The 19,994-nt window shown below is 43.8% G+C and overlaps 1 protein-coding gene across 7 annotated transcripts in view; it reads left to right on the forward strand.

Annotated features, from left to right (window-relative positions):
• The first annotated feature begins 11,638 nt into the window (after positions 1-11,638).
• LOC138503358 (putative transmembrane protein 244) overlaps positions 11,639-19,994 on the forward strand; it is a 262,341-nt gene continuing 253,985 nt past the window's right edge. For 2 of the 7 annotated variants that reach the window (XM_069623012.1, XM_069623006.1), the window contains exon 1: positions 11,649-11,945. The gene's annotated coding sequence lies outside the window, so the exon portion shown is untranslated. Of the gene's footprint in view, positions 11,946-19,994 lie in introns of all 7 variants that reach the window. The other 5 variants (XM_069623008.1, XM_069623007.1, XM_069623011.1 and 2 more) reach the window with 5 other exon arrangements.

The following is a 19,994-nucleotide window of genomic DNA, read 5'->3' on the forward strand; positions in this document are numbered from 1 at the left end:
AGAGATTTGCCGACTAACACCGGAAAAAGGCTCCTGATTATCAAGTAGGAAACAAAGTTTGGTTAGCCGCTAAATTCGTACCCATCAAGGGAACCCAGACCTTTCAACCTAGATTCTTAGGACCCTATACCATTAAGGCAATTAACAACCCAGCAGCCGTGAAACTGGATTTACCACCTAATCTACACATCCACACGGTATTCCATGTGTTCCTCCTGAAACAAATGCAACCCGGCACACCGATTGGGACACCACCTTAGCCCAAACTTGTTGACAGAGAACCAGAATTCGAAGTCAAAAATATCTTGGACTCTAAATACTCTAGGACCAAGCTATATTATCTCGTCGATTGGAAAGGATTTGGACCGCAAGATAGATCCTGGGAGCCCAGTGAGAATATCCACGCACCACGTCTAATCAGGAAATTCCATTGTAACTTCCCAACCAAACCTGGGCCAGACAGAAGGAACACCATGGGAGGGTCCTTAGGGGGGAATGCTGTCACGACCCTCGCCCAAAACCCCCTCTGGCACACCCATTGGCCAGGTGGAGTCAGGACTCGGGCCTCTAGAGCCTGGCATCCTCTTCAAAAGCCCTCATGGGGCCAGTCTTGGCGCCATGCACCATGAAAAACAATGTGCTTGGGAACTACTTTATTGTATTGTCAGCCAACATGGAGGCATCCACATAGCTTGGTTCCTAAGAACCAAGCTATGCGGTCTAGTGTTTTGGGTGTGGTAGCCTAGGAACTACTTTACCTGGACTATTTTGTTGGGGCTATTTAAACCGCACCCGAGCAAGACAACACGCTTCGCGTTACTTTGCAGTTTGCAAAGTGACGCTCACCGTGTACAGCTATTCCCTCGAACCTCGGAGAAGCAGAACCTGCAAGGAGACAAAAGAAACATCATTAGCAGAAGCATCTTACCTGCAGTCTTTATCTTTAAACACTCGCAGCTACTGAGAACAGCTTCCTCGAATCTGCATGCCTCCCGGACAGAACGACCTGAAAGAGGAAGATAGAGGCAACATTAAAGTAAGCAGTAGAGACATTTACAAATTGCGAACTGCTCAAAAGGTTTACATGGCTGGTCGCCTCTCGACTGGCACCACTCCCGACATTCCACTCGCGCTGAAGAACACTGCGACCTACAAGGAAGGAAAACACAGGTTAGCAAAGGCAAGACTTCGCAGCACTGCGCATAGCGCTTACTTACCACATCATAGCGCTCTTAATGCGCCATCATTTACCAGCGGGGCTCAACCAAGCCAGTTCGCCGCGCTGAAGCTCTGCATCCCTATGGGAGAAAAAAAGAGACATTTTAAACTAAGAAAGGCATGCAGGATAGCAACAAAACTAAAGAACAGCAATAAGACCTACCTGAACAATATCAAACGGGCCGGCGTCAGTGAAGTAACTGGACCGCACTCGCCCATGAAAGACAACGCGCCCCTGCAAAGAAGGCAGGATGGAGAGCATGCCTAATTCTACCACAAGGTGAGGAGAGGGCGCCAGAGGGACTGAAATCATACGGGGGTGGAGGTAGGATATTTACCCCAGTCGGTCAGTCTTGAACACAGTCCTCCTGTATTTTCAGGCAGAACCTTCCCCACAGACCACATCAGGGCAAAGCTGTGAAGCATACAAGCGAGTAACCCTGCTGGGTGGCGTCCCTGTGGATACCAGGTGAGCGTAACAGTTTGTTTACGGAGGCTCATTCATACAGCCTCCATGCTAACGCGATGTTTCAATTCATTTTTCTTCATTTTGCATTTTTTACAGACATGCAAACAAACGGCCTACAATACACCATGTTTCCTGCAACAGTATACTAATCTTCATGGTCCTTTTCCTAAGTAAGGGTGTGCCGCCGGTGACCTATCAGGGCTGGTTACATCATGAAACCAGCGTTGCTCATTTGGGGTGGGTGTGCCGCCCACAACCTATCAGGCTTGCACAAGCCGAAGTGTGTCGTCTGTGACCTATCAGGGCTGGCCACGTTATGAAACCAGCGTTGCTCATCTGGGGTGGGTGTGCCGCCCACTACCTATCATGTTCGCACAAGCCGCTTCAGAACACATACTGTGCGCGGCACCCGAGCTAACCAGTTTTCCCCGGCTACAGCGTCTTTCGCGTATAATCTTTCTCTCAATGCCGAGGGTAAGTGTCTCCACTCTGTGGACAAACTGCGCCGCATCTAATCTTCGTTTTCGTTCTCGAACGTCCATGCCAGCACAGTGCCTCGCCCCCTGTGTTTGTTAATTTGCTTCAAAGTCTGCACAGTATTCTTTAACCATAACTAGCAACATTTTCATAAGGGGTTTAATTTGCTTTCCCCTCAGGTATCCTAACTACACATGGAACTTGCTAACGTTTATTAAAATGTTACTAGACACCTGGCAGGCATCTAGTGAAATTGATTCCACCCACCAAAACAATTCGGACAAAGTAAGCATTTTTGCATTGCTCTTCCATTTTTCGCAATTCTTTAGATACCTGAGAATGTGTAGAATTAATATCAGATTATTTTTCAACCAGATTAAACCCTGCTAAGTAACTGCCTTCAAGATTGGTTCCCGATGGCGAGCCACCTAATTTAGGATTTCACCACTCAATGGGTACCACGGCAGCTTTGCCACAAAGGTAGGCACCTGCCTGTCCCCTTTCCACATTCATTCAAGCAATAGTTTTGAGCCTAAACTTAAACACAAACATTTTGAATTATAGATTTTACAAATGAGGACTGGTTCTGATCACTCACTAGGCGTTTGTGCTCCTGATTGGCACTGAGGTGATCTTTGCGTCAGAAAACATTGTCCAGAAGATCCCCCACACATTTATTTGGGTAAGGTTCTTTTTCTGGAGAAGTCAAATTAGTAGTTAAACCCTTTCCAAGAACTTATCTATGCACCCTGTTAAACTGATGATAGTCTATATAGAAGTGTATAGGAAGCCTATTTTATAGGATATTCAGTATTTTTGTTTGTCTGCTTCCCTGCAGGGATTATTACTTCTTACTTTGCCCCGAGGAAGGCGCTTATTTGACATCAATGGCCTTACAGGTGACCCACCGAAACGTAATCAGGACTTTCTATGTTGGAACCCTAACCTTCCTGAAGTAACATCATTTTGAGACCATTCTTTTGACATCAATAAATGTGAAGAGCTTACGTAGGCAGACCTGTGAAGTTAATTTACACTTTTGCACAAATGTATTTATTTATTTTACATTTTGATTGTGTTTCATTTATTGTTCAATTCTGGCAGACCTGTTAATTTACACCTCTGCATATATGTATTTTACATCCTGTTTGTGTTTCATTAATTGTTCAATCCTTGTGCTCCAATTTTTCACATGCACTTTTTCACCAAAATTGATTGGCATTTCGCAAATATGATTTTTTTAAAAATTCATGTCCTTTTTTTCAATTAACAACTGAAATTATTTATAACATTAGCTCTATCTTCTTCTATTTCTTGAGATCATCTTTTGGTTTTTCAAAGGAAAACATTATTTTTGAGGGATATCTTTGATACCAAGATCATTAAGTACGAACATTAGACCATAGTCTATTAACTCATTGTATTACAGCTTTTGGATTTCTTGTTTGTATATTATAGACCCCCACCATAGCAGTACCACATTTTGGGGCAATCCCCTAATTCTGTACCTGGATGGTCCTTGGAGCCTGCAAGGAAGCAGTAGAAAATTCACAAAAAGTGTGCAAACCTCTATGGCCAAAGTTGGTAAAGTTACTAACATGGGTTGAAGACAGAGGAGGACCCTTGCAGATAATGCCACTGGAAAGCCCAAAATTGTGCTTCAGGAACAATGGCAACAGGATGATGGGAGAGAATCAAAACTGCGGGAGAACCTTTGAAGCTCCAGGAATGACTCACGGAACTGCAGTAATTATGGACCATTAACAGGTGTGTGGATCCAAAGCATACATAAGGCTGCCGAGAAACTGGGGAGGCATATGCACAATAGTGAATGTCCACGTTCCTGCAGTAGTGATCCCGAAGAGTGACCTGAATATTGACAGTTTTCCGAAAGCAGATGCCCACCTGAGGAAAAGGAGATTTGCAGAACTGATATCCCAAATGAAGAGAGAAAATTACTTCTCAGGCAAATCAGAAGAAGCATTTCATGCAATCCCATATGAACACAGGCTGTGCAGCCTCACCTCATTCGTGTTCACAACAATCATCATGCCAAGGTTCCAAGTTGGAGCAAACACTAAATGGTTGCAAATAACCAGATGGGAGTTATTGCAGACCATTAACACTACCATGAAAGGATTCAATGCTATTAAGGAAGAACTAAGAGCAATCCGACTGATGACGCTCCAGAACAGATATGTACTAGACATGATAACAGCGATGGATGGAGGTGTTTGCGCAAAAATCAGAGAATCATGTTGCACATTTATACCCTCGCATGATGAAGAATATGGAACCTGAACAGAAGCCATCAGTATGCTGACAAACCTACAGAACCAGATGATCAATCAAACTGACCAAGTTGATGATGACAGCTGGTTTAGAACAGTATTTTCATGGGTCCCACAATGGATGGCAGACATATTCAAGTTTCTGGGAGCCCTGCTATTGATGATACTAGTAGGATTTTGTGTTATCAAGATAATCATCACACAATGCCAGAAAAGTGCAAAGAAAGCCATTGGGATGAAGATCATGATCAACGTCGAACCAGGATGGAAGCCGAGAGACCTGACAGATGAAGAAATAAGAGACTTTGTGAAGGCCAGCGAATTTGCACCAGAAGGAACAAAATGTGTGTAACCCAGGAACCAGAGAAGGTATGAAGGAAAATGGATCTATTGCAGCCCAAATGGACAGTGTCAGCTTATGACCTGGAACAAAGACGAACATGTAAAGACAGCAGGAAGCCTGAAAGCAGTAATAAAATATGGACTCCAAAGAAACACACGTTCACACCATCATGTACAAACCCAGAAGACGAAGAATTGGATGCAGAAGAACCAAGTAAAAGTAATCCAAAGGAGGAAGCAGAAGTGGTCGATAAACCGACCAGAGGGGGGTGTGTAGAGGAGGTCCCAAACATGGCCTGCACTCCAGCCACCCATTTTGAGATACCAGAAGCATACTTGCCAAGATATGTGATGTATAAGGAGCAACTAAACCAACAGAGATCCACAGTGGGGCTCTGTCCAGTATCCATTAGAAGGACTTGTATACCTTTTGAAGCGCCAATAACCAGACAACCATGGGCAGCAAGGTACCCATTGAGATAGCCATATCAGCAGCTGACGTGAAATGAAGAACACTTACAAACTGTCCCTGAAGAGACCCAAAGGGCCCTTATTGAAGGCGAACGGTGACGACACAATGGCCTGGAAAGACGTTCAGATGAAAGAAATGACAACCAAAAGGTGATAAACAAAGATGAAATGTTGTGAATAATGATGTAATGGACATAGAAGAAGAAACAATATTGAAATATAAAGAAACGTAACCATTAAAAGGAGGATGGAAATATGTAACTGGCTAAATGCCTGTAAATAGGCTTGGAACGCAACAAGCTAAGGAAACGATACTGCTTGCAATGCTTATTAGGAGGATAGAGCGGCAAGCGCCAACTATATATCTACCTGAAGAAGCACATTATACAAGTGCGACTCCATTTTATAAAAGCAGAATTAAGCCCTGGATGGTAAAGGACAAACAGGCCAGGATTCATAAACTAGCTCAAAGTCAGACGAAAGAGCGGAATCGAAACTCAGTAAGAAGCAGCCCATGGTTAGGAATTCGAGGTCAACTCCAGGAAGGGAGGAGAGCAGCAACTCCGAAGAATCAAAACTTATAAGCATAGAAGCCTGCCCCATGAAGGTCGAGATAAGGAGGCCCAGGCAGGTGGCGAGGCCGAACAAAGAATCAAATGCACAAATAGAGGGAAATTAAAGCCGATTCTCGGTGTACTGACACGTGACCAGCCTGGCGCGGAGAGGTACCCACATCTGATGTCATCCAAACCCAGAGGATGCCATAACTTTTCCGGATAAGAAGCTACAGTTCGAGGCCACTCTCAGCCAACTAATTGACACATAGGCCTAAGGGTATTGATTGATGGAAGGGAGGCAGGGTGAATCTTGGGCCATCCCGCATATCGGTGACCATTCTGTCTGCTGCTAATTAAAGTGGAGATTTATGCCTAGGGGTGTAACCCACCCAATCACAATGGACCAAATAATCTACGGTCCTATAGCAAGTAGAACCAATGAGACATTGTACCTATAGTCACGTCTATGACGAATGATGTAGAGGGATGGGCGTAGACGCCCACCCTAAAAGAGTTAACCAATCCCCACACTCTGTTACCATATACAGAATAGCACCTATACTTAAGTTACCTTTTGCAACCAATAGAATTGCATGTCAAACTTTTGAGTTTTGCACATCGGTGATGATGAGAATTTGCTATAAAAGTTACTGTTTGTATGAAGAATGGGGAAGTTGAAGCGAGACAGGCGATCACAGCTCTGATGATTTCCATTTGTTTCCCCGCTTTTTGTACTTGTCATTAAACGGACTTCCCTTTGACAAACCATTGACTTGTCCTTATTGATTGGTGTTGGAGTAAGAGAATCCTGCACCCCATCCTCCTCAAGGTGCAGCTATCTCGCCTTAAGGTGCCGGAGGGCGAGCTCTGAATCTCACGGGCCCATTCAGAGGTCGCTCCGCCCTCCTGTACAGTATGTTTCAGAAAAACAACACAATATGAGCGAGCACCAACCGTCGCAAGCTCCAATCCCTTTGGTCACAGTTTTTACTTTAATCTTGCTAAAAAACAACCACCAAGTGTGATAAAAACAATGAATTTCTTTTTCAACTTTGCACTTCTCTATTTATTATCAATTTTCTTCAATTATGATGTCATCATCAATACATAGATACATAAAGCGAACGGACAAACAGACATACTTTGGTAACATATATCTATCTCCACAGCCCTTCTCTGGGATCTGTCTTGCCCTCCAAAAATGCTCCTCACGGAATTTAAATCAATCTATTTAGGACTGTCTTAAATCGGACCCGTTTTCTACATCATCCATTACAAGACTTATTGTTCGGCCACACTCAAGTCAATATCTATTCAATATTTTAACACTCTTATTCTCACGTTATATTTATCCCGCCTCCCTCTGTTACACTCTTTTTCCCTTACCATTTCCCTTTATTTACTACTCATTCATCAATTTGCCACTCTCTTCAGTTTCTATTTACCATTCGCATGTTCGTCTTCTGATTCTAGGAATCGCACGCCTCTTCAAACTGTCGGCTGAACAGCTTCTCGTAGACATGGGAGGAATTCTATGGAAACTAGGGGACCCGTCACACCCGCCTTGCAAGGTCTTGATAATTACACTAACCACTAACTACGGGGAGATTCACATCTTATCAGCTGAATGGCAAAAGTCTTGTGATATTTCCGGGACTCTAAAGTTTACTTATGACGATGGAATTTTTAATAAACCATCCTCTCTCTGCTACCAAGTGAACTGGATATCCCAGATCCTTTGATGAGTAGCAATTACCCTTGAGATGGATGGGGATGCAGATTTTATTCATACATCAATAATTGAAATGACTCACATAGTTTGTCAAAAGGAAGTCTGTTTTAATGTCAATTATCTAAAACAGGGAGTACAACGAACATTGCACTCGCTCGATCCTCTTACTCAACGAATCTTACAAAAAACAGGTTATATTAAGCAAAATCGTAATGAGTGGCGTGTTAACCTGCGTCATTACCAACGTCATTCTCCGTAGCAAACTACAAAAACCTATTGAAGGAAGTGATAGGCTCTAAGTAAATATCTAATTATAAGTTCCATATCAGTATAGAACAGTGAAGGAAAGTGATAGGGTACTTAACATCAGGTGGGGCAACTAAGCCCTGCCCTTAAAATGGCCGCTATGAACATCACTAAATACACAATGCCCCATTGGCTACACAAACTATAGGAAACTTAATTACGCGTTCCTCTACAATTGGTTGGCTTCTAACCCCTGTCAGTACTTTTCCACATATGTCTATGTCACAAACGTCGGTAATGTCCTCTTCTTCAGATGATAAAGTAGACTCTCCCCCTTCCCCCAACTCCTCACCTTCCACTTTCTTCTTAGGTTTTCCTTCCTTGTGTCTTGAAGGTCTCTCTTTTTTTATGAAGATAAGGACGCCCTCGATAGGATGCCACCGTGCCACTAAAATAGGGGCAACAGGGGTAACCCGACCGGGAGCGCCAACAAGGGGAAAAAGCCAGAGGCACAAAAAACCCCTAAGAGACTTCCTTCAGATAGATGAGGCGAGGTAGGCTGGTTAAGAAAGCACCAGGGCTGGACGAAGTCACTCCAGGAGTAGGCAGTAGAGTGTAACAACAAAGTCCAGGAGGTTGGAGGAAAAGGCAAAGGCAGTCCAGGAAACAGGCAAGGATGGGGGTACACAGCAGATCCAATAGGTAAGGAGGCAAGACGAAGGTAGTTCAATCAGCAGGCCAAGGTCGGGTACACAGCAGATCAAACAGGTAAGCAGGCAAGACCAAGGCAGTCCAAACAGCAGAGCAAGGTCGGGTACACAGCGGATCCAAATGTAAACAGGAAAGAAGAAAACAAAGAAGGATAAAAGGAAGAAGACGAGAAGAGAAAAGTTGGGATCGAACTAGAAGAAAGAGGGAAAAAAAAGAAGGAGTAGAGAGAGAGGAGGAGAGAAAGCAGGGAGGAGAGGGAAAGGCAGAAAATACTAAGGGCTAGCGAGAGCAAGAATACAGAACACCCAAGAAACGGGGTAGCAAAACGAGCAAACACGGAGAGGAAGCGAGAACACAGTGGGAGCGGCAGCAACACAGGAGGAAACCCGGAAACGTTGCAACGCGTATGTAACCAGGAAGTGATGGAATTTATACTTCCGGCTACGTGCGCGTGCAACATCTAGAACGGTGCAGAGAGAAGCCGTGCCGGGAAGCACAATGGCGGACTGTAATGCCAGCGATTCCGCGCCAGCGATTCCACACCCGCCATCCCTGCCGCGATATGACAGTCTAGCACCTACGTCTAGCAGCTTGCAGACTAAACATCCAGGTGCTGGTGAGCTCACCTTAACACTAGCTTCCCACAAATTAACAAATCAATCCATCATCACCTGAATGGTCCAGTGTCAATTAGGGCTTTGAAGACTGGCCTTGAGTTTGTACTGTGCTGTGAGAAATGTTAAGGCGTGTGGGCACAGTCTGCTCTCGTGCGAAGTTGTGACCACCTCGTTCTTCCAACTTCATTCTTCCACGTGACTGGAGACCATGGAATCGAGCCTTTAAGTGTATTAAAATATTATTTTATAATAGTCCTCTGATGTCTTTTGTTTTCATCAAGCCTTCTGAACAGAAATTTCTGTTCTTTCACACAAATTGTATCCAATGTCAGTTCGCTCCAGTTTGATAAGACCTTGGCTTCTTTAGCTCATCTAACTCCTTCTGCTGAGATTCATTTTTAATTCAATTCTGCTTTTTTAAATTGACACACCGAAATGGGGCCTTCTTGCTAATGTCCAGCACTGCTTATGATGCTTAGTGAAAACATCCATCCTTTATTTGTCCATATGCATATAAATATATTGGCGCTTGCCGCAATCTACTTACTATAAAGCTAGCCTCTGGATTACTTTGTCTGCTTGCATTTCTTTTGCATCTGTACACGTACAAACTACCTTAATATCTTCATCTAGTCCTATAGCATAAGCTTTTTCACCTTGTTCCAAAGATGTCACTTATCCTTGGTACTTTCTTAATGCCTTATAAAATATCTGCAGTCGCTGGTCCCTGCATCTCTTCTATGTGCGTCATCTCTCTCTGTGTGATGTCAGCATTCACCTTTGCCATTTATCTGCTCTGCTTCTTCAGGAATCTCATTCAAATGGCCATCATATTGTCGTATATGCAGGTACGGTTTTCTCAATGGGTACCTTGCCTACCAGATTCTCTCAGGTACTGGTATTCTTATTGGTACTGCACAGAGTCCACTCTCTGCTCTTTGTTGGTTCAACTGTTTCGAATACGTCACATACTTTGGTTCCAACTCTATAGGTAATACGGGCAGGGCAGTTGGAGTAGGGGTATTTGGATCCTCCTCTACACTAGATTCACCCTTATCCAAAAGCGAAGACAGGTTGTCAATCAACAAAGCCATCTGTGAGTCCTGATCCTCTCTAGGGTGACCATTTGGGCCATCTGTTAGTAGGACATTGACGTTTCATTAGACTGATCTAAATGCAAGAGACTTCTATCATTAATATAGTTAGTCTAGACTTTTTATAATTTTCTGGCCTCTGAATTCATACCATCCAACGAAAAGAAGTCTGTAATTTTCTCAGATATCATTAACCCTCTAGTCTTTTTGCACAACTTACTATCAGAGACTGTATTAGACCCAGATTTGGGATCAGTTGCCATAGTTAAAGTAGAGATTTGTGCCGCAGCAGTAGGTGGTCCACTGACCATGGGGGCCAGTGGTGACAAGGAAAAGGGAGGAGAGATCTGAACTGAGCTGAACAAAGGTACAACATTAGGGTGATGAGTTGGGCGTTCCACTAAATGCTTGAGGGCTGGCGGTGGCTGATGACTCGATGTAGTCGGGGCAATTTTTTGTGTCAGAAGTAATTAAGGGATGGCCATCAGGGGTTAGGCCACCACGGACTGGAATCCCTGGATGAGCCCCACAACCGGAGAGGAATTGGGCATTATACCGTTGTTTGTAGCTGGTGTACTCTTCAATTCATACACCACACGGGTATGAAATTCATACACTATTCGCACCTAGAAACACTTGTGTACAGGCATGTTATAAATGCCATATCATATCATATGTAAAGGGAGCTATGGAAGAAAGAACACTCACCCCCTGTGCTCCTGGAACGCACTGCGAACAACTGCAGGCACTCTGCGATCCGCTAAAGTCAACTGTACAGTTTCTGCTCGTAGACAATGCTGGATTGAGGTCTTGGGTGATCCTCCCAATCTGCTGACCAGTGCGTTTGCTATGGTAGGTCATTGTGTAAGCAGATCAGGAGCAACAGGTACAAAAGGAGTGTCTTCACCCTTCAGTTACATGTAGCAGGGAAAGAAAGTACAGGCCCCAGCAGGGGGGAACAAAAGTCATGCAGCAGGTAAGGGGACATCTATTGGCACACCCACCCGCTCACTCAGCTTCTTTCCAACTGCTGGTACAACTGTCACACTTTGAACACTCAGCACTTCACGCACGCACAGCATTCCACATTCGGAACTCTCATGACATGATGCATAAAGAGTAAGACATAGCAAACAGAGCAGCTGCAAAGCACATCACAACACTATCCTATCCCCGTACTCCTGCATGTGGTGAGTTCTGACTCGTTACTCACTCAGTTCTTGGTCTTTCTGCTGAGACTGTACCACCACAATGCAACACTTTTCTGCCCAGGCCACCAAACGGTCATGTGTGCCAGGGATCATGCCAGGGTGAAGGCTGCAGTGGGGTGATTATTTACCTATAGGATTGCAGTGGGTGTGTGAGGTGGTGTATGATAAAGTAGTTAACATGGCAGTGAAAAACAGTGTGGGTGGGGGCGGAGATGTGAACACGGCGCTCTCTCCATTGCAGGGGCGCCTGCTGCTATACTGCTTTTTATCGCAAGCAGGGATTAGGCAGTACGGAATCCCCCTTCATCCCACGACAGCCGTGACGCAGCGACATGCGTGCGTTTAAGCCTCCGTTCCTGCTGTACCGGTGACTGCAAAGGGAGGCACCCTTCTCCGACAACCCCTCCCTCTTCCACTAACCACCCGACGCCTCTTCTTCCACCTAACCATCCAAGACTACCCCTTCCCGCACTGGAGCCCTGCCCGGTGCCAACATAGCGGGCACCAAGGTGAGAGGTGCACGGGTCGCTAATTCCCCTGCATTCGTGGGTCACTATTCCATGCTTGTTTGTGCGTGCGTCGGTCTCCGTTGCGTGTGCGCCTTCAATGTGTGCCTGGGTTGTTGTGTATATGCGCATTCTGTGCAAGCTGATCCCTCTCGCGTGAGTTGTGTTTCAATATACAATGTGCGGGCAATTTCCTATTTCTTTCCTGTTTCTTGTATCAGCTCTGCTCTTGCAGGTCGCATTGCCCTTCGGAGATGCGATTCAATATTTGTGTTCTGTGCTTGAATCATTGCAGACCATTGGCATCTCCAAGAATTATATTTAGGGAAGGCACACAGGAAATAGCTGCCAAGTGTTACTCTTCATCCCGCAATCTTTGAACCAGTCCTGTTTTTTCTGCATTGCATGCTGGGTCTTGTAGGCCCACCCTTACAATGGGAAAACAAAACTACATTCCTTTCTTATGGGTAGAGTCACGTTTTAGTGTGTGCACTGCAGTCTATGTTTTCAGATTATGATTTAGTTATTTAGTTATTCTGCCCTTGCAGTCCTGATTATATATGCTTCCATGCGTGCATGTCTGTTTTCTATGCCCATTATGTAAATCTGTGTTTGCAGGTTTCAGTGTCCTACAATGGTTCTGTTCTTGTGAACAGTGATATGGTACCTGCATTTTAGCACTTTAAGTTCAAGTGTTCCCAAGGTTCTCTGTCCCTCTTAGGTTCGGTTCAACTGTTCCCAAGGTTCTCTGTCCCTCTTAGGTTCGGTTCAAGTGTTCCCAAGGTTCTCTGCCCCTCTTAGGTTCAAGTTCTCATTGAGATTTAGGGCCTGATTCATGGAAAAGTGCGCAGAGATCCCGCAAAGCCTGCATGCTGAAAACGGCTCTGCACACGCCTGCGCACAGCAGTTTCCCTGCGCGCTCTGCATATTCATCGAATTGTTTGTGCAAAGTAACTGTATAAGCAAGTCGCGGCCGGAATGCCCCCGACACGCCCCCACTCAAAGCAAAACAGCTAGAAACAGCTACCTTTGTGTGCTCCTCGGGCGCAAACACATGCACACTTGAAACAGTGCGTGGGTCGCCCCCAGTCAAGTCTGCTCCTCAGGGACAGTGCGCAGGGTCCCCGTAACTGTTACCAGCACCCCAACAACATGTGTACAAATTTCCACAACTCAGGTAAAACTCAGAAAATTCTGTGTGCAAATCCCCATAAACTGTTCCTGCAACCCGCTACACTGCGTACGTGCATCTCTATGATAGATCAGAACCCCGGCTACGTACACGCACTCCAAAATCCAACATGGGATCTCATGTCTGCACAGTGAATCCTATGCGCAAGTGTCTGTACGCCTGCCTTCGGGTGGCAGATAGAATGAGGGCTTTGCATGGCCATTTCCCAGACGAGAGGTTGCAAGGTTGGATCCATGAATACATCTCGTTCTGCGTATTGGTTGGCATGCGATAGAGTGCCTGCAGGCTGTCCCTCATAACGCCCAGTGTTTCCCTTGTTCTTTCTCTAGTCTGCCCTCTTCGCAAGCCAACACCACTGCCTTTGAGGGTGTTGGCCCTACAGCACGAGAGCCCCGTTGTTTAAAAAATGTAGCAAATACCTTGCTATGCATCTGCAGCAGCTGGACTACATGTTCAGACCTTAAATCCTTTATAACCTCATCATTCTCCTGAATTGTTCATTGGCATGTCAGATTATCCACAGATGTGTCCTGCACCACCCACATTGCACCCAGAATTGGCTTCACTTCATATGGCCCCCTAACTTGACCCAAGTCACTCCCGCTGCCTCTTCTATCACCTCATGCCATTTCATATTGCCCCCTAAATTTCCTCATGCCATGTCACAATTTCTCTAAGATTTGACCTGCATCACTCGCATTGGCCACCAAAGCTGAACTACTCCAAGGTACATTGCCACACAAACTGCCCAGGCAACTTCCCATTGTTGCTTGATTTGCCCCGTGCCATTCACAGTACCATAGGATTACTCCATGCTACTTCGCATTGCCATCATAACTGCCCATGCCACGATTGACAACTGTTCTAAAAAAGGCTCCACCATGCAGTACTCAAAAGATTTGCCTTGAAAAGGAATGAAGTAAGTTTCACAAATGGGGTCCGCTTTTTTGGTGCCTAGGTCTATTTTGTGTCCCTATCCCACCCTGGTATTCTATACTTGCAGATCACAATTCCTAAATTGTGTTTGATGTGTGTAGGCTCATATAGCCGCCATACATGCTTTCTGCATGTGGCAAGCAATAGTTCATATGTGCATTTTGCATGGGTGGGTTTAAATTTCGTTGTGCCTTACTCGTGCATACAGTGTTATACTGTACTTCTTTTTTTGCACTTGGGTTCCTATTTCATACAACAGTAGGACTCCTCTGGAGCCTCACAAACTATCTCTCACCCCCAGCTAATCATCACGCCTTTACACTATGTGCCGCTGATAACTCTAATGCTTTATTGAAAGGCCCCCCTCCACACAGGGAGTTCCTTCCCTCCCCAAGCTAAGTGTCACCCAATAAACGGTTAATGTCAGTTCTTTTATCGAGCCCTATTTCAGCCTTATATCATGCCCGTTCAATCCCTCCCCCTCGAGCTACCAATGAGCCAAAAACCAGGCCTGTGTACAGGAAATTTATTTGTATTTATTTGAATTATTGGTAATAGAAATCACACTAAACTACACACGCTACCTTGGTTGTAGCTCACAATTAACTTCTTGTTACACAAATAAATCACACTATTTGGTTGGGAAAATTTAGCTCACAATATTTTACTTTATACAAATTTCAAAATAAATGATCAACACTGGGCCCTGGATAACATCACTTTATATTTGCAATGCTGTACAATTTCGTTTTTCCTGCACGCTTAACAGGTTGGGTTTATAGATTGGGTTTATAGATTGGTACAAATGCGCATGGCAACAATGATTTCACCCATACTTTTGGTTTAAAATAAACACAGGCTGATTTATTGGGTTTGTTTTGAGACCCCCCCCCCACCGAAAGGTCTGTGGTGGGGGAGTTGGACAGTAAAAATTGTAATGATTTGAGAATGTTCGGTTTCAGACCCCCCCCTCCACTTAAAGGCCTGTGTTGGGGAAGTTGGATGGTAAAAATTGGGATGATTTGAGAATTTTGGGTTTCAGACCCCCCTCCACTTACAGGCCTGTGTTGGGGAAGCTGAAAAGAAAGATTACCAAATTAAATTACAGTCTATAGTTCTATAGCGCACACTGGGAATGAGCATTTGTAAATTGTGAATTTTTCCAGAATTCACCCCGTGGTGTTCTGCCAAAATTAATATTTCTTGTTAAATAGGCTAAGGATCTACACAGACCCGTACCCAGCCCCCCACACCCTCCGCTATAAAGGGAAATGATTTAAGGCCACCAGATTCCCCACCTTTTGGTTATAAAGGGGTCAAGTCTACTTACATGAACACCTCTGTTTAAAGATCAGGGAAGTCCTCTGCATATCAGGACCCTCTTGGAGAACAGGGCAGGGGTCTGGTCACTCCAATCTCAAGGATGGCCGCCAGCTCTTCACCATAGGACCCAGTCAGCTTTTTAGACCTCCTCAGCAATAGACAGCTTCACCCAGATTCAATACTCAGCACTCTCCTCTTTTGTTTTCTTGCTGCTGTCAGATGGTAAATTTCAGCAGCTCTGTCCCTTCCTCATGGTGCATTAATTTTATATAGTAGCCAGGACACCATCAAGTTTAGAGTCCTGGCGAGTACCCTGCAGGACTTCTCACACCTAGGATGGGACAGTTACCCTCCTCTCCCCCCAAATCCAGCCTCTCTCTAAGGATTGGCTTAAGAATCTGGAGCAGATATATGACAGCTTCCATTTGCAATCCCCGTTTGTTCTCATGTCAAATATTTGGCAAAAACGAGTTATGTGTCAAAAACCGTGTGATTGACTAGTGACTGCCATATTATATATTTTCTGATTCAGCTAATGTTGCACCATGTTGCACATCCGGTTGGTAATTTTCTGCCGTTTTTTACAAAAAACATAATCATTAGGAACATGCAATTTATTCCCCACATTCCTAATTTTACCCTCCACCAGTTCGCCAACTCTCAAATTCGGAACATTTCCAGATCAGCCAGAGACCCATTTTAGATGGCAATTACAGTTCCGTGAGTTACAGGTGCATGAATTTTATATCACCAACATCACCTGGAAATTACCTAAAACGTGACACATCAATCAAGGAAGTACCACTTTTGGTTGCTGAGAAAAAGGCCTAAGTTATAATAGTCCTTTTAAATTAATAGTAAATCTTCATGTTGGGCAAATGGGAGCTCTGCTTACTCCAGGCCATTTGTCTCTTTGTTGTTTGAAGTTAGTTGTTTGCATATCATAAATACCTGGGATGCACCACCTAGAGCCATTTGCTCTGCATAAATCTGCCTTCAGAGACAACAAGTCTGGGGAACACTTGATTTTCAACACTCTTAACAGCCACACTTTATTGCAGTTGTAAACGGTTGGGATGCACAAACCAGGCTGGCAGTGTTGGAAGCCTTTGTTTGGCCAGAGGCCCACCTTTTGTCCTTGGCTGAAAGGAACCCACATATTGCATTTTCTAACATCAGCCTTGATTCCTTGACATACAGTGTGTTTTCAGGGTCCACTTTGCTTTCACGCTGAAAGTACAGGGCTGTTTTATTTTCAGTCATTAATAAAATACACTTTTTATTATCTACTGTTACTTTTTCTGCTGAAAAGTGAGTCTGAATTGTCACAGTGCACCACCTTTTGATGCGTGGCATATTCAGTGAAAATGCTGCATTTATTTCTCAGCCTGTAATGTGGCGTGATTTTCCAATCTGCGTGTGGATTACATTTTTGTTTTAGCCTTCTATGGATTTCCCTTGCAGAAAGGCACCCTTGCAAAGCCGTTTTGGTGTCAGTGTTTAAAAATCCTGTTTTTTATTTTGAAAGGGACCTTTGCATTATTTCTGCCTTTGTGAAGTAAAAATGCTGCTTTTCTTTTTGTAATGACATGTAGGCCTTTTTCACATGACCTTTCAGTTCCGTTAGTTTGGGGCCTTTGATTACACCCACAGGGAAAAAATATGGGTACTTCCCATCTTGTTTGATATCGGGGGCTTGTCTCATAAGGGGAAGGAACAATACCATCTGAGACAAAGAACAAGGATAACAGGTTACACCTCCCTTTTCTACGCTTTTAATGACCTAGAGCTATGCTCTGTGATATAACAGAATAAATTGTATACACTTTTACCATGCAATCGGTTAAAAACCAATGTAATGATTCATCATTTTTAAAGCATACAATCTACAACAGAACAAACATCATGTGTTTCATCCCTTTGCCAATTTCCGTGGACGCCCCAAGACATATTTTAAAAAAAAATCACTCCATGGGTTTAGTATACAACGATGTAAACACGTTTTTCCTGATGAAGTCCCCGTTGGTGATCAGATGGAAATGTTGTTTTGGACAGACATATTTCATATTAGGGGCTGAAACATGTGTCAACTCACAGTATGATTAGGGAGTTAAAGTAATTGTTTATCCCTGTACAGCTTCAGTCTTTCTAGATCCGTCACATCTGTGCTCTTATCCCATTGCCAAATCTTAGGATTCTATTTGACTCAGACCAAGAAGTTAGATCCCTAAGCAATAACTTTGCAAAAATATTTGCAGAGGAATCTATCAGTGCAATGGGACAGTAATATTCTGGCCTGGCTCTGTCCCCGCTCTTATAGATTGGTAGAATCAAAGCACTTTTCCAAGAGCTCAGACAAATAGAACCCTCTACAATCATCTGTGAGAAAAGGCTGATATAGTAATATGTATAAACTCAGACAGTATTTGAGAGGAGAAACGTGTGGTTGGTTCTAGGTTGTAAATCCATCAGAACTATTATTGTGTCTTGTTGTGGTACAAAAAATAAGAAAAACCTGTTTAAACCATTGTATGCTAAACCCACAGAGTGATTTCTAAAACATATGTGTTGGGGCATCCATGGAAATTGCCAAAGGGACGACACCCATGATGTTTGTTCTGTTGTAGATTGTATGTCATAAAAAATAATCAATTATTAAATTGGTTTTTAACCGATTCCTAAGTGCAGAGGATGTATTATATTATAGCACAGAGCATAATTCTAGGTCATTAAAAGTGTGGAAAAGAGAGGGGTAGCATGTTCTCCCTGTTCTTTGTCTCCTTTGATTACACCCCCCACAACAATAACTCACTCAAAGCTGGCATACGAGGTATCTGTATAGATGTGCATGTATGTGTGCAAATCACGAAGGATGGAGGGGCACTACAAAGTACAAAAAAGTGGTAAATCTGGTAAGTAAACTATGTTAACAAAAAACATAGAGGGAGAATTAAGTGATCACACTCTTGGCTGATAAATATATTTCAGGTGCACAGGGACTGAAAAGTGTCTCAAGACCACCAGAGACAAGTACACTAATGTAGACAAACAGAACCTGTCATCTGCTGACAGGTGGTCCCTAACGGCACTCCAACAGGGGAAAACAAAACCCCTACAGTATTAGATATAGGTACATTCGCTCTAAATAAATATAAATCACAACAAGCATAAGTTGTTCGTGTAAAGTAAATTAATTTATCAAGGTTAATAGACCCTAGGCTTGAACAATATTTCAAATTGGATATGTAACACAAACCCAAACTTAATTTCAAACAATTGAATTTTGCACCAACACCCCTTCTTGCTAACTAGCAAGAATTCACTTGAAATTGTAATACATTAAGTCGACAACTCCACATTGATTAGGGTTGAATCGAGTCAAATGTTAGATCACACTGAGCACATACTTTTCATATGGAAATTTAAGGAGTTGTAACATTCATCATAGGCCTATAGAATGTCAATATCACAATGATACTTCCGGGAATTCTTTGTTACAAACAATTAGATTTCCTATATTGATGTCCCAATGTGTTCCAATTCAGTGGGCAGTGTCCACTTTATTATATACAAAAATGCCAACGCGTTTCGGAAAAAATCCTTCTTCAGGGCGGTTACTGCTGTACATACATTTTCATTCAAATTCAGTCTGAGTTGCTGTGAATAAATACAAAAATGTGTAAGGGTGAGTCAAGCTGTACTCTTACTCCTCTCAACAGACAAGCATCTGATCATCCCGCTATTCAAGAATAACACAAAACTGACCTTCTGTCAATCACCAAAACGGGGGCCACAATGGTGGAGCCAAAGGCTGTACTGGGATATGATAGGATACGGTAGAATGCACTCAAGGCTGAGGACAGGACCTTGCGCGGCCGCCACGGTCAAAAACCAGCTCAGAGTCAATTGATAGTCAACTAAAAAGAAATAAAATAGAGAAATCTAATTAACCAATATATCCCGTGCCTGTATGAACTAAACAGAATATCTAAATCCTACAAGGCACCATAATGTGAGCAACATCACTTGTAAATATAAAGAATGTCCACATCAAACACTCCTCAATAACACAATCTACTACGCCTCACGTAAACAAGCCATGACTACATAATCGTACATGGACTACACTTCTCAGGGTGCACACTACGAGCAAAAAAAAAATTTCTCCTGCTGGTCATCGTAACTGTGTTCCAAAAAGCCAAACTTACATTGCGTAGTATCAGCGCTGGGCGTCCGGCTGCAAGCGATGTATCGCTGATGTGAGCCCAATGTTATAAAAGAGTCAACGCAAATGGTGCACATGCGCAGAACGTCACCCTGACGCCATGATGGTAGAGGCAACAATGTGTGTTGTCACGACGACGGCAACGTCAACACACGCTGGGACCGCACCCCGCAGCTAGCAGCTGCAAATAAATCTGCGTGTACCTGAAGCATATTACGGAAAAGACAGCGCATTTAAAATTCGATACTATCCTCGTGGAGCGTCGCTGAACAGAGTGAGTGTAGAACGGAGGAGGGACCAAGCGCCAACCTAGGTAGACGCCTGTGTCCCTCCTTACCGTTCAAAAATACCTAACGCTGTGGCTGACAGTTGGATA

The sequence above is a fragment of the Ambystoma mexicanum genome, chromosome 11 (genome assembly GCF_040938575.1).
Source record: "Ambystoma mexicanum isolate Mex_15411 chromosome 11, UKY_AmexF1_1, whole genome shotgun sequence".
Lineage (NCBI taxonomy): Eukaryota > Metazoa > Chordata > Amphibia > Caudata > Ambystomatidae > Ambystoma > Ambystoma mexicanum.